The sequence below is a fragment of the Pelophylax lessonae genome (genome assembly GCF_965119305.1).
Source record: "Pelophylax lessonae genome assembly, chromosome: 1".
NCBI lineage: Eukaryota > Metazoa > Chordata > Amphibia > Anura > Ranidae > Pelophylax > Pelophylax lessonae.
The window spans coordinates 35,082,359-35,110,247 of NC_138768.1; positions in this window are offsets into that span (position 1 = coordinate 35,082,359).

Below are 27,889 nucleotides of genomic sequence, written 5' to 3' on the forward strand. Positions count from 1 at the left end.
GTTTGGAAAATCAAGAGATTTTTTTTTACCATGCAAATGCTTTTAATTTAAATAAATGTAAAGATTTTGAAATGCCAACATTGCATTTTACAACCAAAAGGGAGCTGTAGACAGATGGTTGTGCAAAAGTGGAGAGAGAGTAGTCTGAATTGAGTTAGGAAACACCTGGGAGCTTCCTCTCAGTTATTGGACTTACAGTAGCCAGCCATGAGACAATTCCAAGCTTGAGGACATCACATCTGTAGCACTTCCACATTCTGAGAGAGAACTACATCTTCTGCTTTGAGGGATCAAGCTTGCCAATGTTGATGGGAACCCAATTGCTTAGTTCAAACAATGCTCTGCGAAAGCAGTAATTGGCTTTAATCTCAGACCTTCCCCAAAGCACATTATGAAGAGTGACCCAAGCACTCAGCCAGTAGCCTCAGCACTGAACTTCTCACCACAACTAAAAAACAGCTTTCTGCAGTTCATTTAAACCCTGTCCTGGGATGGAAAATTAAACATAAGGAGACTCTTACAACAGCATGTATAGCAGGAAAATGAATTTATGTTGATCGTAGACTGGTATCCCGACTGATCTTGCTATTTAGTTTTTACCATTGACATTAAAAAAGTATACAAAACATTTTCAGAAGGAGGTCACCAATGGCATTTTACATGTCTTAGTCTTCATAGGTTTCTTTTGGGTCTAATTAGAATGTTGAAACCTAGAAAAATTGAGTGTGAAAACTCAATAAAAAAATATTTCTACCTGATGTTCCATTTTTCTTTGAAAAATAGAAAGAACACTTTTTTGACATATCAGTACACTAAAAAAAATGCTAGCCAAAGAACAAGTACCAATCTAGGCTATGAAATCTGGTGGCCTTCCACACCATCTTACAGCACGTTACTGATGCCTGCTATCCTTTCTTGTTCTCATTTGACATCAATCCAACAAAAGGGGGATTCAACTTGATAATTATATTATAATAAAGAGAATAGTGATTGTTTTGGGAACACTTTTTGCTTATTAGTTTGTTTGCCTCTTCAACCTTCACACAACAAGTTTCGGCAGTGGTTTCGTGATTTTTCTTTTTGAAAAATCAAGAGATTTTTTTTTTACCATGCAAATGCTTTTAATGTAAATAAATTTAAAGATTTTGAAATGCCAACATTGCATTTTCCTACCAAAAGGGAGCTGTAGACAGATGGTTGTGCAAAAGTGGAGAGAGAGTAGTCTGAATTGAGTTAGGAAACACCTGGGAGCTTCCTCTCAGTTATTGGACTTACAGTAGCCAGCCATGAGACAATTCCAAGCTTGAGGACATCACATCTGTAGCACTTCCACATTCTGAGAGAGAACTACATTTTCTGCTTTGAAGGATCAAACTTGCCAATGTTGATGGGAACCCACTTGCTTAGTTCAAACAATGCTCTGCGAAAGCAGTAATTGGCTTTAATCTCAGACCTTCCCCAAGGCACATTGTGAAGAGTGACCCAAGCACTCAGCCAGTAGCCTTAGCACTGAACTTCTCACCACAACTAAAAAAACAGCTTTCTGCAGTTCTTTTAAACCCTATCCTGGGATGGAAAAGTCAACATAAGGAGATCCTTACAACAGCATGTATAGCAGGAAAATTAATTTATGTTAATCGTAGACTGTTATCCCAACTGATCTTGCTATTTAGTTTTTACCATTGACATTAAAAAAGTATGCAAAACATTTTCAGAAGGAGGTCACCAATGGTATTTTACATGTCTTAGTCTTCATAGGTTTCTTTTGGGTCTAATTAGAATGTTGAAACCTAGAAAAATTGAGTGTGAAAACTCAATAAAAAATTATTTCTACCTGATGTTCCATTTTTCTTTGAAAAATAGAAAGAACACTTTTTTGACATATCAGTACACTGAAAAAATGCTAGCCAAAGAACAAGTACCAATCTAGGCTACAAAATCTGGTGGCCTTCCACACCATCTTACAACACGTTACTGATGTCTGCTACCCTTTCTTGTTCTCATTTGAAAGTCATTCCTCCAAAAGGGGGATTCAACTTGATAATTATATTATAATAAAGAGAATAGTGATTGTTTTGGGAACACTTTTTGCTTATTAGTTTGTTTGCCTCTTCAACCTTCACACAACAAGTTTCGGCAGTGGTTTCGTGATTTTTCTTTTTGAAAAATCAAGAGATTTTTTTTTACCATGCAAATGCTTTTAATGTAAATACATTTAAAGATTTTGAAATGCCAACATTGCATTTTCCTACCAAAAGGGAGCTGTAGACAGATGGTTGTGCAAAAGTGGAGAGAGAGTAGTCTGAATTGAGTTTGGAAACACCTGGGAGCTTCCTCTCAGTTATTGGACTTACAGTAGCCAGCCATGAGACAATTCCAAGCTTGAGGACATCACATCTGTAGCACTTCCACATTCTGAGAGAGAACTACATCTTCTGCTTTGAAGGATCAAGCTTGCCAATGTTGATGGGAACCCACTTGCTTGGTTCAAACAATGCTCTGCGAAAGCAGTAATTGGCTTTAATCTCAGACCTTCCCCAAGGCACATTGTGAAGAGTGACCCAAGCACTCAGCCAGTAGCCTTAGCACTGAACTTCTCACCACAACTAAAAAACAGCTTTCTGCAGTTCTTTTAAACCCTGTCCTGGGATGGAAAAGTCAACATAAGGAGACTCTTACAACAGCATGTATAGCAGGAAAATTAATTTATGTTAATCGTAGACTGTTATCCCGACTGATCTTGCTATTTAGTTTTTACCATTGACATTAAAAAAGTATGCTAAACATTTTCAGAAGGAGGTCACCAATGGCATTTTACATGTCTTAGTCTTCATAGGTTTCTTTTGGGTCTAATTAGAATGTTGAAACCTAGAAAAATTGAGTGTGAAAACTCAATAAAAAAATATTTCTACCTGATGTTCCATTTTTCTTTGAAAAATAGAAAGAACACTTTTTTGACATATCAGTACACTGAAAAAATGCTAGCCAAAGAACAAGTACCAATCTAGGCTACGAAATCTGGTGGCCTTCCACACCATCTTACAACACGTTACTGATGTCTGCTACCCTTTCTTGTTCTCATTTGAAAGTCATTCCTCCAAAAGGGGGATTCAACTTGATAAATATATTATAATAAAGAGAATAGTGATTGTTTTGGGAACACTTTTTGCTTATTAGTTTGTTTGCCTCTTCAACCTTCACACAACAAGTTTCGGCAGTGGTTTCGTGATTTTTCTTTTTGAAAAATCAAGAGATTTTTTTTTACCATGCAAATGCTTTTAATGTAAATAAATGTAAAGATTTTGAAATGCCAACATTGCATTTTTCTACCAAAAGGGAGCTGTAGACAGATGGTTGTGCAAAAGTGGAGAGAGAGTAGTCTGAATTGAGTTAGGAAACACCTGGGAGCTTCCTCTCAGTTATTGGACTTACAGTAGCCAGCCATGAGACAATTCCAAGCTTGAGGACATCACATCTGTAGCACTTCCACATTCTTCGAGAGAACTACATCTTCTGCTTTGAAGGATCAAGCTTGCCAATGTTAATGGGAACCCACTTGCTTGATTCAAACAATGCTCTGCGAAAGCAATAATTGGCTTTAATCTCAGACCTTCCCCAAGGCACATTGTGAAGAGTGACCCAAGCACTCAGCCAGTAGCCTTAGCACTGAACTTCTCACCACAACTGAAAAACAGCTTTCTGCAGTTCTTTTAAACCCTGTCCTGGGATGGAAAATTCAACATAAGGAGACTCTTACAACAGCATGTATAGCAGGAAAATGAATTTATGTTGATCGTAGACTGGTATCCCGACTGATCTTGCTATTTAGTTTTTACCATTGACATTAAAAAAGTATGCAAAACATTTTCAGAAGGAGGTCACCAATGGCATTTTACATGTCTTAGTCTTCATAGGTTTCTTTTGGGTCTAATTAGAATATTGAAACCTAGAAAAATTGAGAGTGAAAACTCAATAAAAAAATATTTCTACCTGATGTTCCATTTTTCTTTGAAAAATAGAAAGAACACTTTTTTGACATATCAGTACACTGAAAAAATGCTAGCCAAAGAACAAGTACCAATCTAGGCTATGAAATCTGGTGGCCTTCCACACCATCTTACAACACGTTACTGATGCCTGCTATCCTTTGTTGTTCTCATTTGAAATCAATCCAACAAAAGAGGGATTCAACTTGATAATTATATTATAATAAAGAGAATAGTGATTGTTTTGGGAACACTTTTTGCTTATTAGTTTGTTTGCCTCTTCAACCTTCACACAACAAGTTTCGGCAGTGGTTTAGTGATTTTTCTTTTTGAAAAATCAAGAGATTTTTTTTTACCATGCAAATGCTTTTAATGTAAATAAATTTAAAGATTTTGAAATGCCAACATTGCATTTTCCTACCAAAAGGGAGCTGTAGACAGATGGTTGTGCAAAAGTGGAGAGAGAGTAGTCTGAATTGAGTTAGGAAACACCTGGGAGCTTCCTCTCAGTTATTGGACTTACAGTAGCCAGCCATGAGACAATTCCAAGCTTGAGGACATCACATCTGTAGCACTTCCACATTCTGAGAGAGAACTACATCTTCTGCTTTGAAGGATCAAGCTTGCCAATGTTGATGGGAACCCACTTGCTTGGTTCAAACAATGCTCTGCGAAAGCAGTAATTGGCTTTAATCTCAGACCTTCCCCAAGGCACATTGTGAAGAGTGACCCAAGCACTCAGCCAGTAGCCTTAGCACTGAACTTCTCACCACAACTAAAAAACAGCTTTCTGCAGTTCTTTTAAACCCTGTCCTGGGATGGAAAATTCAACATAAGGAGACTCTTACAACAGCATGTATAGCAGGAAAATGAATTTATGTTGATCGTAGACTGGTATCCCGACTGATCTTGCTATTTAGTTTTTACCATTGACATTAAAAAAGTATGCAAAACATTTTCAGAAGGAGGTCACCAATGGCATTTTACATGTCTTAGTCTTCATAGGTTTCTTTTGGGTCTAATTAGAATATTGAAACCTAGAAAAATTGAGAGTGAAAACTCAATAAAAAAATATTTCTACCTGATGTTCCATTTTTCTTTGAAAAATAGAAAGAACACTTTTTTGACATATCAGTACACTGAAAAAATGCTAGCCAAAGAACAAGTACCAATCTAGGCTATGAAATCTGGTGGCCTTCCACACCATCTTACAACACGTTACTGATGCCTGCTATCCTTTCTTGTTCTCATTTGAAATCAATCCAACAAAAGAGGGATTCAACTTGATAATTATATTATAATAAAGAGAATAGTGATTGTTTTGGGAACACTTTTTGCTTATTAGTTTGTTTGCCTCTTCAACCTTCACACAACAAGTTTCGGCAGTGGTTTAGTGATTTTTCTTTTTGAAAAATCAAGAGATTTTTTTTTACCATGCAAATGCTTTTAATGTAAATAAATTTAAAGATTTTGAAATGCCAACATTGCATTTTCCTACCAAAAGGGAGCTGTAGACAGATGGTTGTGCAAAAGTGGAGAGAGAGTAGTCTGAATTGAGTTAGGAAACACCTGGGAGCTTCCTCTCAGTTATTGGACTTACAGTAGCCAGCCATGAGACAATTCCAAGCTTGAGGACATCACATCTGTAGCACTTCCACATTCTGAGAGAGAACTACATCTTCTGCTTTGAAGGATCAAGCTTGCCAATGTTGATGGGAACCCACTTGCTTGGTTCAAACAATGCTCTGCGAAAGCAGTAATTGGCTTTAATCTCAGACCTTCCCCAAGGCACATTGTGAAGAGTGACCCAAGCACTCAGCCAGTAGCCTTAGCACTGAACTTCTCACCACAACTAAAAAACAGCTTTCTGCAGTTCTTTTAAACCCTGTCATGGGATGGAAAATTCAACATAAGGAGACTCTTACAACAGCATGTATAGCAGGAAAATTAATTTATGTTAATCGTAGACTGTTATCCCGACTGATCTTTTTATTTAGTTTTTACCATTGACATTAAAAAAGTATGCAAAACATTTTCAGAAGGAGGTCACCAATGGCATTTTACATGTCTTAGTCTTCATAGGTTTCTTTTGGGTCTAATTAGAATGTTGAAACCTAGAAAAATTGAGTGTGAAAACTCAATAAAAAAATATTTGTACCTGATGTTCCATTTTTCTTTGAAAAATAGAAAGAACACTTTTTTGACATATCAGTACACTGAAAAAATGCTAGCCAAAGAACAAGTACCAATCTAGGCAACGAAATCTGGTGGCCTTCCACACCATCTTACAACACGTTACTGATGTCTGCTACCCTTTCTTGTTCTCATTTGAAAGTCATTCCTCCAAAAGGGGGATTCAACTTGATAATTATATTATAATAAAGAGAATAGTGATTGTTTTGGGAACACTTTTTGCTTATTAGTTTGTTTGCCTCTTCAACCTTCACACAACAAGTTTCGGCAGTGGTTTCGTGATTTTTCTTTTTGAAAAATCAAGAGATTTTTTTTTACCATGCAAATGCTTTTAATGTAAATAAATTTAAAGATTTTGAAATGCCAACATTGCATTTTCCTACCAAAAGGGAGCTGTAGACAGATGGTTGTGCAAAAGTGGAGAGAGAGTAGTCTGAATTGAGTTAGGAAACACCTGGGAGCTTCCTCTCAGGTTTTGGACTTACAGTAGCCAGCCATGAGACAATTCCAAGCTTGAGGACATCACATCTGTAGCACTTCCACATTCTTCGAGAGAACTACATCTTCTGCTTTGAAGGATCAAGCTTGCCAATGTTGATGGGAACCCACTTGCTTGGTTCAAACAATGCTCTGCGAAAGCAGTAATTGGCTTTAATCTCAGACCTTCCCCAAGACACATTGTGAAGAGTGACCCAAGCACTCAGCCAGTAGCCTTAGCACTGAACTTCTCACCACAACTAAAAAACAGCTTTCTGCAGTTCTTTTAAACCCTGTCCTGGGATGGAAAATTCAACATAAGGAGACTCTTACAACAGCATGTATAGCAGGAAAATTTATTTATGTTGATCGTAGACTGGTATCCCAACTGATCTTGCTATTTAGTTTTTACCATTTACATTAAAAAAGTATGAAAAACATTTTCAGAAGGAGGTCACCAATGGTATTTTACATGTCTTAGTCTTCATAGGTTTCTTTTACGTCTAATTAGAATGTTGAAACCTAGAAAAATTGAGTGTGAAAACTCAATAAAAAAATATTTCTACCTGATGTTCCATTTTTCTTTGAAAAATAGAAAGAACACTTTTTTGACATATCAGTACACTGAAAAAATGCTAGCCAAAGAACAAGTACCAATCTAGGCTATGAAATCTGGTGGCCTTCCACACCATCTTACAACACGTTACTGATGCCTGCTATCCTTTCTTGTTCTCATTTGAAATCAATCCAACAAAAGAGGGATTCAACTTGATAATTATATTATAATAAAGAGAATAGTGATTGTTTTGGGAACACTTTTTGCTTATTAGTTTGTTTGCCTCTTCAACCTTCACACAACAAGTTTCGGCAGTGGTTTAGTGATTTTTCTTTTTGAAAAATCAAGAGATTTTTTTTTACCATGCAAATGCTTTTAATGTAAATAAATTTAAAGATTTTGAAATGCCAACATTGCATTTTCCTACCAAAAGGGAGCTGTAGACAGATGGTTGTGCAAAAGTGGAGAGAGAGTAGTCTGAATTGAGTTAGGAAACACCTGGGAGCTTCCTCTCAGTTATTGGACTTACAGTAGCCAGCCATGAGACAATTCCAAGCTTGAGGACATCACATCTGTAGCACTTCCACATTCTGAGAGAGAACTACATCTTCTGCTTTGAAGGATCAAGCTTGCCAATGTTGATGGGAACCCACTTGCTTGGTTCAAACAATGCTCTGCGAAAGCAGTAATTGGCTTTAATCTCAGACCTTCCCCAAGGCACATTGTGAAGAGTGACCCAAGCACTCAGCCAGTAGCCTTAGCACTGAACTTCTCACCACAACTAAAAAACAGCTTTCTGCAGTTCTTTTAAACCCTGTCATGGGATGGAAAATTCAACATAAGGAGACTCTTACAACAGCATGTATAGCAGGAAAATTAATTTATGTTAATCGTAGACTGTTATCCCGACTGATCTTTTTATTTAGTTTTTACCATTGACATTAAAAAAGTATGCAAAACATTTTCAGAAGGAGGTCACCAATGGCATTTTACATGTCTTAGTCTTCATAGGTTTCTTTTGGGTCTAATTAGAATGTTGAAACCTAGAAAAATTGAGTGTGAAAACTCAATAAAAAAATATTTCTACCTGATGTTCCATTTTTCTTTGAAAAATAGAAAGAACACTTTTTTGACATATCAGTACACTGAAAAAATGCTAGCCAAAGAACAAGTACCAATCTAGGCAACGAAATCTGGTGGCCTTCCACACCATCTTACAACACGTTACTGATGTCTGCTACCCTTTCTTGTTCTCATTTGAAAGTCATTCCTCCAAAAGGGGGATTCAACTTGATAATTATATTATAATAAAGAGAATAGTGATTGTTTTGGGAACACTTTTTGCTTATTAGTTTGTTTGCCTCTTCAACCTTCACACAACAAGTTTCGGCAGTGGTTTCGTGATTTTTCTTTTTGAAAAATCAAGAGATTTTTTTTTACCATGCAAATGCTTTTAATGTAAATAAATTTAAATATTTTGAAATGCCAACATTGCATTTTCCTACCAAAAGGGAGCTGTAGACAGATGGTTGTGCAAAAGTGGAGAGAGAGTAGTCTGAATTGAGTTAGGAAACACCTGGGAGCTTCCTCTCAGTTATTGGACTTACAGTAGCCAGCCATGAGACAATTCCAAGCTTGAGGACATCACATCTGTAGCACTTCCACATTCTTCGAGAGAACTACATCTTCTGCTTTGAAGGATCAAGCTTGCCAATGTTGATGGGAACCCACTTGCTTGGTTCAAACAATGCTCTGCGAAAGCAGTAATTGGCTTTAATCTCAGACCTTCCCCAAGACACATTGTGAAGAGTGACCCAAGCACTCAGCCAGTAGCCTTAGCACTGAACTTCTCACCACAACTAAAAAACAGCTTTCTGCAGTTCTTTTAAACCCTGTCCTGGGATGGAAAATTCAACATAAGGAGACTCTTACAACAGCATGTATAGCAGGAAAATTTATTTATGTTGATCGTAGACTGGTATCCCAACTGATCTTGCTATTTAGTTTTTACCATTTACATTAAAAAAGTATGAAAAACATTTTCAGAAGGAGGTCACCAATGGTATTTTACATGTCTTAGTCTTCATAGGTTTCTTTTACGTCTAATTAGAATGTTGAAACCTAGAAAAATTGAGTGTGAAAACTCAATAAAAAAATATTTCTACCTGATGTTCCATTTTTCTTTGAAAAATAGAAAGAACACTTTTTTGACATATCAGTACACTGAAAAAATGCTAGCCAAAGAACAAGTACCAATCTAGGCTATGAAATCTGGTGGCCTTCCACACCATCTTACAACACGTTACTGATGCCTGCTATCCTTTCTTGTTCTCATTTGAAATCAATCCAACAAAAGAGGGATTCAACTTGATAATTATATTATAATAAAGAGAATAGTGATTGTTTTGGGAACACTTTTTGCTTATTAGTTTGTTTGCCTCTTCAACCTTCACACAACAAGTTTCGGCAGTGGTTTAGTGATTTTTCTTTTTGAAAAATCAAGAGATTTTTTTTTACCATGCAAATGCTTTTAATGTAAATAAATTTAAAGATTTTGAAATGCCAACATTGCATTTTCCTACCAAAAGGGAGCTGTAGACAGATGGTTGTGCAAAAGTGGAGAGAGAGTAGTCTGAATTGAGTTAGGAAACACCTGGGAGCTTCCTCTCAGTTATTGGACTTACAGTAGCCAGCCATGAGACAATTCCAAGCTTGAGGACATCACATCTGTAGCACTTCCACATTCTGAGAGAGAACTACATCTTCTGCTTTGAAGGATCAAGCTTGCCAATGTTGATGGGAACCCACTTGCTTGGTTCAAACAATGCTCTGCGAAAGCAGTAATTGGCTTTAATCTCAGACCTTCCCCAAGGCACATTGTGAAGAGTGACCCAAGCACTCAGCCAGTAGCCTTAGCACTGAACTTCTCACCACAACTAAAAAACAGCTTTCTGCAGTTCTTTTAAACCCTGTCATGGGATGGAAAATTCAACATAAGGAGACTCTTACAACAGCATGTATAGCAGGAAAATTAATTTATGTTAATCGTAGACTGTTATCCCGACTGATCTTTTTATTTAGTTTTTACCATTGACATTAAAAAAGTATGCAAAACATTTTCAGAAGGAGGTCACCAATGGCATTTTACATGTCTTAGTCTTCATAGGTTTCTTTTGGGTCTAATTAGAATGTTGAAACCTAGAAAAATTGAGTGTGAAAACTCAATAAAAAAATATTTGTACCTGATGTTCCATTTTTCTTTGAAAAATAGAAAGAACACTTTTTTGACATATCAGTACACTGAAAAAATGCTAGCCAAAGAACAAGTACCAATCTAGGCAACGAAATCTGGTGGCCTTCCACACCATCTTACAACACGTTACTGATGTCTGCTACCCTTTCTTGTTCTCATTTGAAAGTCATTCCTCCAAAAGGGGGATTCAACTTGATAATTATATTATAATAAAGAGAATAGTGATTGTTTTGGGAACACTTTTTGCTTATTAGTTTGTTTGCCTCTTCAACCTTCACACAACAAGTTTCGGCAGTGGTTTCGTGATTTTTCTTTTTGAAAAATCAAGAGATTTTTTTTTACCATGCAAATGCTTTTAATGTAAATAAATTTAAAGATTTTGAAATGCCAACATTGCATTTTCCTACCAAAAGGGAGCTGTAGACAGATGGTTGTGCAAAAGTGGAGAGAGAGTAGTCTGAATTGAGTTAGGAAACACCTGGGAGCTTCCTCTCAGTTATTGGACTTACAGTAGCCAGCCATGAGACAATTCCAAGCTTGAGGACATCACATCTGTAGCACTTCCACATTCTTCGAGAGAACTACATCTTCTGCTTTGAAGGATCAAGCTTGCCAATGTTGATGGGAACCCACTTGCTTGGTTCAAACAATGCCCTGCGAAAGCAGTAATTGGCTTTAATCTCAGACCTTCCCCAAGACACATTGTGAAGAGTGACCCAAGCACTCAGCCAGTAGCCTTAGCACTGAACTTCTCACCACAACTAAAAAACAGCTTTCTGCAGTTCTTTTAAACCCTGTCCTGGGATGGAAAATTCAACATAAGGAGACTCTTACAACAGCATGTATAACAGGAAAATTTATTTATGTTGATCGTAGACTGGTATCCCAACTGATCTTGCTATTTAGTTTTTACCATTTACATTAAAAAAGTATGCAAAACATTTTCAGAAGGAGGTCACCAATGGTATTTTACATGTCTTGGTCTTCATAGGTTTCTTTTACGTCTAATTAGAATGTTGAAACCTAGAAAAATTGAGTGTGAAAACTCAATAAAAAAATATTTCTACCTGATGTTCCATTTTTCTTTGAAAAATAGAAAGAACACTTTTTTGACATATCAGTACACTGAAAAAATGCTAGCCAAAGAACAAGTACCAATCTAGGCTATGAAATCTGGTGGCCTTCCACACCATCTTACAACACGTTATTGATGCCTGCTACCCTTTCTTGTTCTCATTTGAAAGTCATTCCTCCAAAAGGGGGATTCAACTTGATAAATATATTATAATAAATAGAATAGTGATTGTTTTGGGAACACTTTTTGCTTATTAGTTTGTTTGCCTCTTCAACCTTCACACAACAAGTTTCGGCAGTGGTTTCGTGATCTTTCTTTTTGAAAAATCAAGAGATTTTTTTTTACCATGCAAATGCTTTTAATGTAAATAAATTTAAAGATTTTGAAATGCCAACATTGCATTTTCCTACCAAAAGGGAGCTGTAGACAGATGGTTGTGCAAAAGTGGAGAGAGAGTAGTCTGAATTGAGTTTGGAAACACCTGGGAGCTTCCTCTCAGTTATTGGACTTACAGTAGCCAGCCATGAGACAATTCCAAGCTTGAGGACATCACATCTGTAGCACTTCCACATTCTTCGAGAGAACTACATCTTCTGCTTTGAAGGATCAAGCTTGCCAATGTTGATGGGAACCCACTTGCTTGGTTCAAACAATGCTCTGTGAAAGCAGTAATTGGCTTTAATCTCAGACCTTCCACAAGGCACATTGTGAAGAGTGACCCAAGCACTCAGCCAGTAGCCTTAGCACTGAACTTCTCACCACAACTGAAAAACAGCTTTCTGCAGTTCTTTTAAACCCTGTCCTGGGATGGAAAATTCAACATAAGGAGACTCTTACAACAGCATGTATAGCAGGAAAATTAATTTATGTTGATCGTAGACTGGTATCCCGACTGATCTTGCTATTTAGTATTTACCATTGACATTAAAAAAGTATGCAAAACATTTTCAGAAGGAGGTCACCAATGGCATTTTACATGTCTTAGTCTTCATAGGTTTCTTTTGGGTCTAATTAGAATGTTGAAACCTAGAAAAATTGAGTGTGAAAACTCAATAAAAAAATATTTCTACCTGATGTTCCATTTTTCTTTGAAAAATAGAAAGAACACTTTTTTGACATATCAGTACACTGAAAAAATGCTAGCCAAAGAACAAGTACCAATCTAGGCTATGAAATCTGGTGGCCTTCCACACCATCTTACAACATGTTACTGATGCCTGCTATCCTTTCTTGTTCTCATTTGAAATCAATCCAACAAAAGAGGGATTCAACTTGATAATTATATTATAATAAAGAGAATAGTGATTGTTTTGGGAACACTTTTTGCTTATTAGTTTGTTTGCCTCTTCAACCTTCACACAACAAGTTTCGGCAGTGGTTTCGTGATTTTTCTTTTTGAAAAATCAAGAGATTTTTTTTTACCATGCAAATGCTTTTAATGTAAATACATTTAAAGATTTTGAAATGCCAACATTGCATTTTCCTACCAAAAGGGAGCTGTAGACAGATGGTTGTGCAAAAGTGGAGAGAGAGTAGTCTGAATTGAGTTTGGAAACACCTGGGAGCTTCCTCTCAGTTATTGGACTTACAGTAGCCAGCCATGAGACAATTCCAAGCTTGAGGACATCACATCTGTAGCACTTCCACATTCTGAGAGAGAACTACATCTTCTGCTTTGAAGGATCAAGCTTGCCAATGTTGATGGGAACCCACTTGCTTGGTTCAAACAATGCTTTGCGAAAGCAGTAATTGGCTTTAATCTCAGACCTTCCCCAAGGCACATTGTGAAGAGTGACCCAAGCACTCAGCCAGTAGCCTTAGCACTGAACTTCTCACCACAACTAACAAACAGCTTTCTGCAGTTCTTTTAAACCCTGTCCTGGGATGGAAAATTCAACATAAGGAGACTCTTACAACAGCATGTATAGCAGGAAAATGAATTTATGTTGATCGTAGACTGGTATCCCAACTGATCTTGCTATTTAGTTTTTACCATTGACATTAAAAAAGTATGCAAAACATTTTCAGAAGGAGGTCACCAATGGCATTTTACATGTCTTAGTCTTCATAGGTTTCTTTTGGGTCTAATTAGAATATTGAAACCTAGAAAAATTGAGAGTGAAAACTCAATAAAAAAATATTTCTACCTGATGTTCCATTTTTCATTGAAAAATAGAAAGAACACTTTTTTGACATATCAGTACACTGAAAAAATGCTAGCCAAAGAACAAGTACCAATCTAGGCTATGAAATCTGGTGGCCTTCCACACCATCTTACAACACGTTATTGATGCCTGCTATCCTTTCTTGCTCTCATTTGAAATCAATCCAACAAAAGAGGGATTCAACTTGATAATTATATTATAATAAAGAGAATAGTGATTGTTTTGGGAACACTTTTTGCTTATTAGTTTGTTTGCCTCTTCAACCTTCACACAACAAGTTTCGGCAGTGGTCTCGTGATTTTTCTTTTTGAAAAATCAAGAGATTTTTTTTTACCATGCAAATGCTTTTAATGAAAATAAATTTAAAGATTTTGAAATGCCAACATTGCATTTTCCTACCAAAAGGGAGCTGTAGACAGATGGTTGTGCAAAAGTGGAGAGAGAGTAGTCTGAATTGAGTTAGGAAACACCTGGGAGCTTCCTCTCAGTTATTGGACTTACAGTAGCCAGCCATGCGACAATTCCAAGCTTGAGGACATCACATCTGTAGCACTTCCACATTCTTCGAGAGAACTACATCTTCTGCTTTGAAGGATCAAGCTTGCCAATGTTGATGGGAACCCACTTGCTTGGTTCAAACAATGCTTTGCGAAAGCAGTAATTGGCTTTAATCTCAGACCTTCCCCAAGGCACATTGTGAAGAGTGACCCAAGCACTCAGCCAGTAGCCTTAGCACTGAACTTCTCACCACAACTAAAAAACAGCTTTCTGCAGTTCTTTTAAACCCTGTCCTGGGATGGAAAATTCAACATAAGGAGACTCTTACAACAGCATGTATAGCAGGAAAATGAATTTATGTTGATCGTAGACTGGTATCCCGACTGATCTTGCTATTTAGTTTTTACCATTGACATTAAAAAAGTATGCAAAACATTTTCAGAAGGAGGTCACCAATGGCATTTTACATGTCTTAGTCTTCATAGGTTTCTTTTGGGTCTAATTAGAATATTGAAACCTAGAAAAATTGAGAGTGAAAACTCAATAAAAAAATATTTCTACCTGATGTTCCATTTTTCTTTGAAAAATAGAAAGAACACTTTTTTGACATATCAGTACACTGAAAAAATGCTAGCCAAAGAACAAGTACCAATCTAGGCTATGAAATCTGGTGGCCTTCCACACCATCTTACAACACGTTATTGATGCCTGCTATTCTTTCTTGCTCTCATTTGAAATCAATCCAACAAAAGAGGGATTCAACTTGATAATTATATTATAATAAAGAGAATAGTGATTGTTTTGGGAACACTTTTTGCTTATTAGTTTGTTTGCCTCTTCAACCTTCACACAACAAGTTTCGGCAGTGGTTTCGTGATTTTTCTTTTTGAAAAATCAAGAGATTTTTTTTTACCATGCAAATGCTTTTAATGTAAATAAATTTAAAGATTTTGAAATGCCAACATTGCATTTTCCTACCAAAAGGGAGCTGTAGACAGATGGTTGTGCAAAAGTGGAGAGAGAGTAGTCTGAATTGAGTTAGGAAACACCTGGGAGCTTCCTCTCAGTTATTGGACTTACCATGCCAGCCATGAGACAATTCCAAGCTTGAGGACATCACATCTGTAGCACTTCCACATTCTTCGAGAGAACTACATCTTCTGCTTTGAAGGATCAAGCTTGCCAATGTTGATGGGAACCCACTTGCTTGGTTCAAACAATGCTCTGTGAAAGCAGTAATTGGCTTTAATCTCAGACCTTCCCCAAGGCACATTGTGAAGAGTGACCCATGCACTCAGCCAGTAGCCTTAGCACTGAACTTCTCACCACAACTAAAAAACAGCTTTCTGCAGTTCTTTTAAACCCTGTCCTGGGATGGAAAATTCAACATAAGGAGACTCTTACAACAGCATGTATAGCAGGAAAATTAATTTATGTTAATCGTAGACTGTTATCCCAACTGATCTTGCTATTTAGTTTTTACCATTGACATTAAAAAAGTATGCAAAACATTTTCAGAAGGAGGTCACCAATGGCATTTTACATGTCTTAGTCTTCATAGGTTTCTTTTGGGTCTAATTAGAATGTTGAAACCTAGAAAAATTGAGTGTGAAAACTCAATAAAAAAATATTTCTACCTGATGTTCCATTTTTCTTTGAAAAATAGAAAGAACACTTTTTTGACATATCAGTACACTGAAAAAATGCTAGCCAAAGAACAAGTACCAATCTAGGCTACGAAATCTGGTGGCCTTCCACACCATCTTACAACACGTTACTGATGTCTGCTACCCTTTCTTGTTCTCATTTGAAAGTCATTCCTCCAAAAGGGGGATTCAACTTGATAAATATATTATAATAAAGAGAATAGTGATTGTTTTGGGAACACTTTTTGCTTATTAGTTTGTTTGCCTCTTCAACCTTCACACAACAAGTTTCGGCAGTGGTTTCGTGATTTTTCTTTTTGAAAAATCAAGAGATTTTTTCTTACCATGCAAATGCTTTTAATGTAAATACATTTAAAGATTTTGAAATGCCAACATTGCATTTTCCTACCAAAAGGGAGCTGTAGACAGATGGTTGTGCAAAAGTGGAGAGAGAGTAGTCTGAATTGAGTTTGGAAACACCTGGGAGCTTCCTCTCAGTTATTGGACTTACAGTAGCCAGCCATGAGACAATTCCAAGCTTGAGGACATCACATCTGTAGCACTTCCAAATTCTGAGAGAGAACTACATCTTCTGCTTTGAAAGATCAAGCTTGCCAATGTTGATGGAAACCCACTTGCTTGGTTCAAACAATGCTCTGCGAAAGCAGTAATTGGCTTTAATCTCAGACCTTCCCCAAGGCACATTGTGAAGAGTGACCAAGGCACTCAGCCAGTAGCCTTAGCACTGAACTTCTCACCACAACTAAAAAACAGCTTTCTGCAGTTCTTTTAAACCCTGTCCTGGGATGGAAAAGTCAACATAAGGAGACTCTTACAACAGCATGTATAGCAGGAAAATTAATTTATGTTAATCGTAGACTGTTATCCCGACTGATCTTGCTATTTAGTTTTTACCATTGACATTAAAAAAGTATGCTAAACATTTTCAGAAGGAGGTCACCAATGGCATTTTACATGTCTTAGTCTTCATAGGTTTCTTTTGGGTCTAATTAGAATGTTGAAACCTAGAAAAATTGAGTGTGAAAACTCAATAAAAAAATATTTCTACCTGATGTTCCATTTTTCTTTGAAAAATAGAAAGAACACTTTTTTGACATATCAGTACACTGAAAAAATGCTAGCCAAAGAACAAGTACCAATCTAGGCTATGAAATCTGGTGGCCTTCCACACCATCTTACAACATGTTACTGATGCCTGCTATCCTTTCTTGTTCTCATTTGAAATCAATCCAACAAAAGAGGGATTCAACTTGATAATTATATTATAATAAAGAGAATAGTGATTGTTTTGGGAACACTTTTTGCTTATTAGTTTGTTTGCCTCTTCAACCTTCACACAACAAGTTTCGGCAGTGGTTTCGTGATTTTTCTTTTTGAAAAATCAAGAGATTTTTTTTTACCATGCAAATGCTTTTAATGTAAATACATTTAAAGATTTTGAAATGCCAACATTGCATTTTCCTACCAAAAGGGAGCTGTAGACAGATGGTTGTGCAAAAGTGGAGAGAGAGTAGTCTGAATTGAGTTTGGAAACACCTGGGAGCTTCCTCTCAGTTATTGGACTTACAGTAGCCAGCCATGAGACAATTCCAAGCTTGAGGACATCACATCTGTAGCACTTCCACATTCTGAGAGAGAACTACATCTTCTGCTTTGAAGGATCAAGCTTGCCAATGTTGATGGGAACCCACTTGCTTGGTTCAAACAATGCTTTGCGAAAGCAGTAATTGGCTTTAATCTCAGACCTTCCCCAAGGCACATTGTGAAGAGTGACCCAAGCACTCAGCCAGTAGCCTTAGCACTGAACTTCTCACCACAACTAACAAACAGCTTTCTGCAGTTCTTTTAAACCCTGTCCTGGGATGGAAAATTCAACATAAGGAGACTCTTACAACAGCATGTATAGCAGGAAAATGAATTTATGTTGATCGTAGACTGGTATCCCAACTGATCTTGCTATTTAGTTTTTACCATTGACATTAAAAAAGTATGCAAAACATTTTCAGAAGGAGGTCACCAATGGCATTTTACATGTCTTAGTCTTCATAGGTTTCTTTTGGGTCTAATTAGAATATTGAAACCTAGAAAAATTGAGAGTGAAAACTCAATAAAAAAATATTTCTACCTGATGTTCCATTTTTCATTGAAAAATAGAAAGAACACTTTTTTGACATATCAGTACACTGAAAAAATGCTAGCCAAAGAACAAGTACCAATCTAGGCTATGAAATCTGGTGGCCTTCCACACCATCTTACAACACGTTATTGATGCCTGCTATCCTTTCTTGCTCTCATTTGAAATCAATCCAACAAAAGAGGGATTCAACTTGATAATTATATTATAATAAAGAGAATAGTGATTGTTTTGGGAACACTTTTTGCTTATTAGTTTGTTTGCCTCTTCAACCTTCACACAACAAGTTTCGGCAGTGGTCTCGTGATTTTTCTTTTTGAAAAATCAAGAGATTTTTTTTTACCATGCAAATGCTTTTAATGAAAATAAATTTAAAGATTTTGAAATGCCAACATTGCATTTTCCTACCAAAAGGGAGCTGTAGACAGATGGTTGTGCAAAAGTGGAGAGAGAGTAGTCTGAATTGAGTTAGGAAACACCTGGGAGCTTCCTCTCAGTTATTGGACTTACAGTAGCCAGCCATGCGACAATTCCAAGCTTGAGGACATCACATCTGTAGCACTTCCACATTCTTCGAGAGAACTACATCTTCTGCTTTGAAGGATCAAGCTTGCCAATGTTGATGGGAACCCACTTGCTTGGTTCAAACAATGCTTTGCGAAAGCAGTAATTGGCTTTAATCTCAGACCTTCCCCAAGGCACATTGTGAAGAGTGACCCAAGCACTCAGCCAGTAGCCTTAGCACTGAACTTCTCACCACAACTAAAAAACAGCTTTCTGCAGTTCTTTTAAACCCTGTCCTGGGATGGAAAATTCAACATAAGGAGACTCTTACAACAGCATGTATAGCAGGAAAATGAATTTATGTTGATCGTAGACTGGTATCCCGACTGATCTTGCTATTTAGTTTTTACCATTGACATTAAAAAAGTATGCAAAACATTTTCAGAAGGAGGTCACCAATGGCATTTTACATGTCTTAGTCTTCATAGGTTTCTTTTGGGTCTAATTAGAATATTGAAACCTAGAAAAATTGAGAGTGAAAACTCAATAAAAAAATATTTCTACCTGATGTTCCATTTTTCTTTGAAAAATAGAAAGAACACTTTTTTGACATATCAGTACACTGAAAAAATGCTAGCCAAAGAACAAGTACCAATCTAGGCTATGAAATCTGGTGGCCTTCCACACCATCTTACAACACGTTATTGATGCCTGCTATTCTTTCTTGCTCTCATTTGAAATCAATCCAACAAAAGAGGGATTCAACTTGATAATTATATTATAATAAAGAGAATAGTGATTGTTTTGGGAACACTTTTTGCTTATTAGTTTGTTTGCCTCTTCAACCTTCACACAACAAGTTTCGGCAGTGGTTTCGTGATTTTTCTTTTTGAAAAATCAAGAGATTTTTTTTTACCATGCAAATGCTTTTAATGTAAATAAATTTAAAGATTTTGAAATGCCAACATTGCATTTTCCTACCAAAAGGGAGCTGTAGACAGATGGTTGTGCAAAAGTGGAGAGAGAGTAGTCTGAATTGAGTTAGGAAACACCTGGGAGCTTCCTCTCAGTTATTGGACTTACCATGCCAGCCATGAGACAATTCCAAGCTTGAGGACATCACATCTGTAGCACTTCCACATTCTTCGAGAGAACTACATCTTCTGCTTTGAAGGATCAAGCTTGCCAATGTTGATGGGAACCCACTTGCTTGGTTCAAACAATGCTCTGTGAAAGCAGTAATTGGCTTTAATCTCAGACCTTCCCCAAGGCACATTGTGAAGAGTGACCCATGCACTCAGCCAGTAGCCTTAGCACTGAACTTCTCACCACAACTAAAAAACAGCTTTCTGCAGTTCTTTTAAACCCTGTCCTGGGATGGAAAATTCAACATAAGGAGACTCTTACAACAGCATGTATAGCAGGAAAATTAATTTATGTTAATCGTAGACTGTTATCCCAACTGATCTTGCTATTTAGTTTTTACCATTGACATTAAAAAAGTATGCAAAACATTTTCAGAAGGAGGTCACCAATGGCATTTTACATGTCTTAGTCTTCATAGGTTTCTTTTGGGTCTAATTAGAATGTTGAAACCTAGAAAAATTGAGTGTGAAAACTCAATAAAAAAATATTTCTACCTGATGTTCCATTTTTCTTTGAAAAATAGAAAGAACACTTTTTTGACATATCAGTACACTGAAAAAATGCTAGCCAAAGAACAAGTACCAATCTAGGCTACGAAATCTGGTGGCCTTCCACACCATCTTACAACACGTTACTGATGTCTGCTACCCTTTCTTGTTCTCATTTGAAAGTCATTCCTCCAAAAGGGGGATTCAACTTGATAAATATATTATAATAAAGAGAATAGTGATTGTTTTGGGAACACTTTTTGCTTATTAGTTTGTTTGCCTCTTCAACCTTCACACAACAAGTTTCGGCAGTGGTTTCGTGATTTTTCTTTTTGAAAAATCAAGAGATTTTTTCTTACCATGCAAATGCTTTTAATGTAAATACATTTAAAGATTTTGAAATGCCAACATTGCATTTTCCTACCAAAAGGGAGCTGTAGACAGATGGTTGTGCAAAAGTGGAGAGAGAGTAGTCTGAATTGAGTTTGGAAACACCTGGGAGCTTCCTCTCAGTTATTGGACTTACAGTAGCCAGCCATGAGACAATTCCAAGCTTGAGGACATCACATCTGTAGCACTTCCAAATTCTGAGAGAGAACTACATCTTCTGCTTTGAAAGATCAAGCTTGCCAATGTTGATGGAAACCCACTTGCTTGGTTCAAACAATGCTCTGCGAAAGCAGTAATTGGCTTTAATCTCAGACCTTCCCCAAGGCACATTGTGAAGAGTGACCAAGGCACTCAGCCAGTAGCCTTAGCACTGAACTTCTCACCACAACTAAAAAACAGCTTTCTGCAGTTCTTTTAAACCCTGTCCTGGGATGGAAAAGTCAACATAAGGAGACTCTTACAACAGCATGTATAGCAGGAAAATTAATTTATGTTAATCGTAGACTGTTATCCCGACTGATCTTGCTATTTAGTTTTTACCATTGACATTAAAAAAGTATGCTAAACATTTTCAGAAGGAGGTCACCAATGGCATTTTACATGTCTTAGTCTTCATAGGTTTCTTTTGGGTCTAATTAGAATGTTGAAACCTAGAAAAATTGAGTGTGAAAACTCAATAAAAAAATATTTCTACCTGATGTTCCATTTTTCTTTGAAAAATAGAAAGAACACTTTTTTGACATATCAGTACACTGAAAAAATGCTAGCCAAAGAACAAGTACCAATCTAGGCTACGAAATCTGGTGGCCTTCCACACCATCTTACAACACGTTACTGATGTCTGCTACCCTTTCTTGTTCTCATTTGAAAGTCATTCCTCCAAAAGGGGGATTCAACTTGATAAATATATTATAATAAAGAGAATAGTGATTGTTTTGGGAACACTTTTTGCTTATTAGTTTGTTTGCCTCTTCAACCTTCACACAACAAGTTTCGGCAGTGGTTTCGTGATTTTTCTTTTTGAAAAATCAAGAGATTTTTTTTTACCATGCAAATGCTTTTAATGTAAATAAATGTAAAGATTTTGAAATGCCAACATTGCATTTTCCTACCAAAAGGGAGCTGTAGACAGATGGTTGTGCAAAAGTGGAGAGAGAGTAGTCTGAATTGAGTTAGGAAACACCTGGGAGCTTCCTCTCAGTTATTGGACTTACAGTAGCCAGCCATGAGACAATTCCAAGCTTGAGGACATCACATCTGTAGCACTTCCACATTCTTCGAGAGAACTACATCTTCTGCTTTGAAGGATCAAGCTTGCCAATGTTAATGGGAACCCACTTGCTTGATTCAAACAATGCTCTGCGAAAGCAGTAATTGGCTTTAATCTCAGACCTTCCCCAAGGCACATTGTGAAGAGTGACCCAAGCACTCAGCCAGTAGCCTTAGCACTGAACTTCTCACCACAACTAAAAAACAGCTTTCTGCAGTTCTTTTAAACCCTGTCCTGGGATGGAAAATTCAACATAAGGAGACTCTTACAACAGCATGTATAGCAGGAAAATTTATTTATGTTGATCGTAGACTGGTATCCCAACTGATCTTGCTATTTAGTTTTTACCATTTACATTAAAAAAGTATGCAAAACATTTTCAGAAGGAGGTCACCAATGGTATTTTACATGTCTTAGTCTTCATAGGTTTCTTTTACGTCTAATTAGAATGTTGAAACCTAGAAAAATTGAGTGTGAAAACTCAATGAAAAAATATTTCTACCTGATGTTCCATTTTTCTTTGAAAAATAGAAAGAACACTTTTTTGACATATCAGTACACTGAAAAAATGCTAGCCAAAGAACAAGTACCAATCTAGGCTATGAAATCTGGTGGCCTTCCACACCATCTTACAACACGTTATTGATGCCTGCTATCCTTTCTTGTTCTCATTTGAAATCAATCCAACAAAAGAGGGATTCAACTTGATAATTATATTATAATAAAGAGAATAGTGATTGTTTTGGGAACACTTTTTGCTTATTAGTTTGTTTGCCTCTTCAACCTTCACACAACAAGTTTCGGCAGTGGTTTCGTGATTTTTCTTTTTGAAAAATCAAGAGATTTTTTTTTACCATGCAAATGCTTTTAATGTAAATAAATGTAAAGATTTTGAAATGCCAACATTGCATTTTCCTACCAAAAGGGAGCTGTAGACAGATGGTTGTGCAAAAGTGGAGAGAGAGTAGTCTGAATTGAGTTAGGAAACACCTGGGAGCTTCCTCTCAGTTATTGGACTTACAGTAGCCAGCCATGAGACAATTCCAAGCTTGAGGACATCACATCTGTAGCACTTCCACATTCTTCGAGAGAACTACATCTTCTGCTTTGAAGGATCAAGCTTGCCAATGTTGATGGGAATCCACTTGCTTGGTTCAAACAATGCTCTGTGAAAGCAGTAATTGGCTTTAATCTCAGACCTTCCCCAAGACACATTGTGAAGAGTGACCCAAGCACTCAGCCAGTAGCCTTAGCACTGAACTTCTCACCACAACTAAAAAAACAGCTTTCTGCAGTTCTTTTAAACCCTATCCTGGGATGGAAAATTCAACATAAGGAGACTCTTACAACAGCATGTATAGCAGGAAAATGAATTTATGTTGATCGTAGACTGGTATCCCGACTGATCTTGCTATTTAGTTTTTACCATTGACATTAAAAAAGTATGCAAAACATTTTCAGAAGGAGGTCACCAATGGCATTTTACATGTCTTAGTTTTCATAGGTTTCTTTTGGGTCTAATTAGAATGTTGAAACCTAGAAAAGTTGAGTGTGAAAACTCAATAAAAAAATATTTCTACCTGATGTTCCATTTTTCTTTGAAAAATAGAAAGAACACTTTTTTGACATATCAGTACACTGAAAAAATGCTAGCCAAAGAACAAGTACCAATCTAGGCTACGAAATCTGGTGGCCTTCCACACCATCTTACAACACGTTACTGATGTCTGCTACCCTTTCTTGTTCTCATTTGAAAGTCATTCCTCCAAAAGGGGGATTCAACTTGATAAATATATTATAATAAAGAGAATAGTGATTGTTTTGGGAACACTTTTTGCTTATTAGTTTGTTTGCCTCTTCAACCTTCACACAACAAGTTTCGGCAGTGGTTTCGTGATTTTTCTTTTTGAAAAATCAAGAGATTTTTTTTTACCATGCAAATGCTTTTAATGTAAATAAATGTAAAGATTTTGAAATGCCAACATTGCATTTTCCTACCAAAAGGGAGCTGTAGACAGATGGTTGTGCAAAAGTGGAGAGAGAGTAGTCTGAATTGAGTTAGGAAACACCTGGGAGCTTCCTCTCAGTTATTGGACTTACAGTAGCCAGCCATGAGACAATTCCAAGCTTGAGGACATCACATCTGTAGCACTTCCACATTCTTCGAGAGAACTACATCTTCTGCTTTGAAGGATCAAGCTTGCCAATGTTAATGGGAACCCACTTGCTTGATTCAAACAATGCTCTGCGAAAGCAGTAATTGGCTTTAATCTCAGACCTTCCCCAAGGCACATTGTGAAGAGTGACCCAAGCACTCAGCCAGTAGCCTTAGCACTGAACTTCTCACCACAACTAAAAAACAGCTTTCTGCAGTTCTTTTAAACCCTATCCTGGGATGGAAAAGTCAACATAAGGAGACTCTTACAACAGCATGTATAGCAGGAAAATTAATTTGTGGTCGGCTAATTAATGATGATTAGAACCTGCAGGTATGGATAAGTCGGTGTGGTGTGCCGGAACCGACGTAGGGGGTAGGCCTGTAAATAAAAGAGGGCCCACCCGAGGGATAGAGTATTAAAAAAGGGTGAAGGTGGGTGGGGTGACAGCGTGTGACGCGGCAGGCGGGGAGGGGAGGAGCAGCGTCTTAAAGGCACGCTAGCTCCTCCCACAAATATAGGCCTGCGGCCTAACACTTGTGGTCGGCTAATTAATGATGATTAGAACCTGCAGGTATGGATAAGTCGGTGTGGTGTGCCGGAACCGACGTAGGGGGTAGGCCTGTAAATAAAAGAGGGCAAAAAGTAAGCGGTAAACACACTAATACTTGACACAACTCACGATACAAGATTCTTGAAGGCTAACCTTACCTCTATCCCCGGGTGAGGGGTGTATGCGTGGGAAATAGCTGATTCCCATCGCCCTGGTTATAATTATGTGCCCTGGCGTATTGGCACTAGAAGCAGCTGAAGCCGCCCCTGTTCTGAATGAATGTCCGGAATGCGAAGAGGGGTCCCAGCCTAATTCAATGCACAACGAGCGTATGTAAAACATAAATTAAGTAGTGGTTAGGGGACTACCTGTCAGGGAGAATAGCGGAGAGCGGCCGGGAGAGTCCCGAGCTGGAAGATTTCAGGATTCCAATTAGGCACCAGTTAACCTCGGTCGGGTAGACGGGGATGCCAACGGATGGTATGTCTGCCCGGCCTTTGAACGTCGGAGTGAAAGGACAGCGGTCCTCTACCTACCTAACCTCTCGAGGAGGCACGATTGCCTAGCCGACCGGGTTGCAAAGGTGAAATCCCGGGACCAAGAGCCCATGGACTAATAAATGGAAGTTGATGACTAGGAAGTACGAGGTTCGAATGGTGACGTGTCCAGTACGCCAGAAGGTCCGGTATTCCCATCTAAGGGCAGCGCTTGATGTCTCGTGATGCTCTCCCTACCAAACCTACAATACCTTCTTCACTGGGCAACCCTGAGGAAAGGAGAAAGGCTTGGAGCAGATGACAAATCGTGGATTGTACGCTAGACGAAGTAAAGTTTGCCCGTGTTATGGAGAAGTCTGAGCTAAAAGGTGGCAAAAACAGCGAATGCGACCATGGTGAACTGAACGACCGTGTAAGACAAGTTCAAATGAGAACCTAGGAAGATGGTCAAGGCTCTGGCGTGAGTCCTCCTGGTGTCCGCAGATACGGCCACCCGGGACAATTGTCACCGTGAGCCAAAAACCGGGCTAGCCCAGGAACAACTTGACGAACTTGGGGAACTTGAGAATATCGCCAAAGAGGAAGAACTGACCGGTGGCTGCCTCCCAGGTCAGCCAGCGAACCAGCCTCATGATGGTCAAAGAAGATGAACGGCCCTACTTGATCTCGTCTCGGCTGCCTAGTTGATACTAATACTTCACAGCCAACCTGTCCAGGATTGTCCCATGCGAAAGCCGGCGTTACTATCAGGTAAAACCCTAATAAGGCCGAAGTCTCACGAGAGGCGGATAAGTCAAGAGACCTAACCGGCCAACAAACACCTAAAGAAGAGTTAATGAGTGCTGCCAACCCGGTAACGGCGGCTGCGTCCGTCCAGACGTAGAGGGTTCGCCAAATGTGGAGGATCGGGCGGATCCCGGTGGGATGAACATGGAGACCCCATGCTGGTGTACCAGGAATACCAATCACATAGCCAGGACTACCCTAGCCGGGGAATCTGAGCGTCCAAGGTTCATCTGGAAGGCCCGTTGATAAGCCCAACAGCCTAGAAATAAATGATCTACCTAGGGGAATAATGCGCGTTGCAGAATTCAAGGAACCAACCAGAATGAAGATCCTTACGAATAAGTTCCAACTAGTAGGAACTAACCTACTTCCTAGCGAAACGCCCGAGTTTGACCACGGGGAGACTAGACTGTGTGGCGTGGAACGAGTGTGACGCCTAAGAGGACTAGTCTAGTGGTGGGTACAGTAGTCTTGTCTAGTGACAGGGGGACGCCTAAGGTAGTGACGGTGCTACAGTGCCAAGGGATTGACAGGGTTGCAGTCGCTATGTGCGACCAACAGGAAATCATCCACGTGATGAAACATCGTGGGGCATCTAGAGAAAGAGGAGGAACCAGCAGGGAGTCTCAGCAAGTGTCGAAACTTCCCAGGCTACTCAAGGCCCCAAACGTGAGACTAACAGGAAGGAACATACTACTGCCCTTGACACCATGAACAAGGAAGGACGAATGGGTAGCAATTCAAGGCGTAGGGGTGACGGACTAACTGAGCCATGCGGCCCTACCTGCCTTCAAGTTGGCTTGGATGGCATGACCAGGGTGAAACGGTAAGGAGAGAATAGGTAGATAGAATGAGGGTGAATACAGGCTCGGGTTAGTGGACGAACGAAGAGCAGACAGATAATGACAAGATGTTAATTGGAATATGCGCTGGTGGCTACCCCAATAGAGTTTGGCGGCATAGCAGGCCCATGGATTTGGCATGGGCCCAAGGCATATGGAACAGATGTGCAGCAGACTGCAGGCACTAAAATTACAGGCACCTCCATAAGGGTTAAAGCACAACTGAGCCAAACAAATGACGGGACGACCAAGCCTGTCCCTTAGGCTACGTAGATCGGGTTTGCTAGCTCCCCCAGAGGAACCAGGAAAGGAGGGATCAGCCTCCGAGGGGCACAGGTCGGCAGTAGGAGAGGTGGAGGAGCAGACTGCCTAAGCCTGCGAAAAAATGCCTGAAAAATAGTTCTGAGCCCAAGAGGCTCCAGTGAGAACGGACGTAAAACTGGGCCAAGCTGCCACTGCTTGCTGACACAGATTGTGGAAGTCGAAGGACAAGAAAACCCCCGTACTGCCGCCTAAGTCAACCACCACGAGAAGTTAAACCTAATACCTTCCGGCATTGCAACGCACGGAGCACGCAATGTCCCTTTGGATGCCGAAGGCTAGAACAAAATCTGGTATGTCTCCGGCCTTCATCATGATGGCCGAATCACCGTAACTGTACACCCAGTTTCCTACATCAACTAGGGAGGCAGATAGTAAGGAAACCAGGTACACGTCCACCCCTCAAAAATGTCCTAGCGGAGTGCTGGGGGGACAATGTGCCGGGGAAAAGATTGGGGAAGCAGAAGGGAAGAAAGGCGAGGCTGGGGGCCTACTCCATCAGTTGTTAGGAGTGAGAGCCTGCAACGGCTTAGAGGGAAGTGGGACCATGTGGGATGGTCAGCGTTTCCAGTTTGGACAGTCTGACACTGTTGATTGTAGTGATCAGAAGATGGAGTCTAGCGTCCTCTAATGTCCGTCCGAGCCCCCCCCCCCGAGAGCTGGTACCCAGTCCAGGAACCCCAGGATGTGCTGAGAGCTGTACACAGGATACAGCCTCCTTGCCGTAGCTGAAAAGGGGGGCCCGTATGGCTAAAAACAGACGAAGTCCTGGGGATGGACCAGGGTCTTACAAGGGGCCTGGCGTGGAAGGTTCTCGGAATTCCCTGGGGGTACCAGTTCTCACAGGGGTGGTAGGCCTAGCGGGTGTGCCTGGAGGGGATGACCCTTCGCCTACGATGACTGCTTGAGACATGCTGAAAAGAGAAAATAAC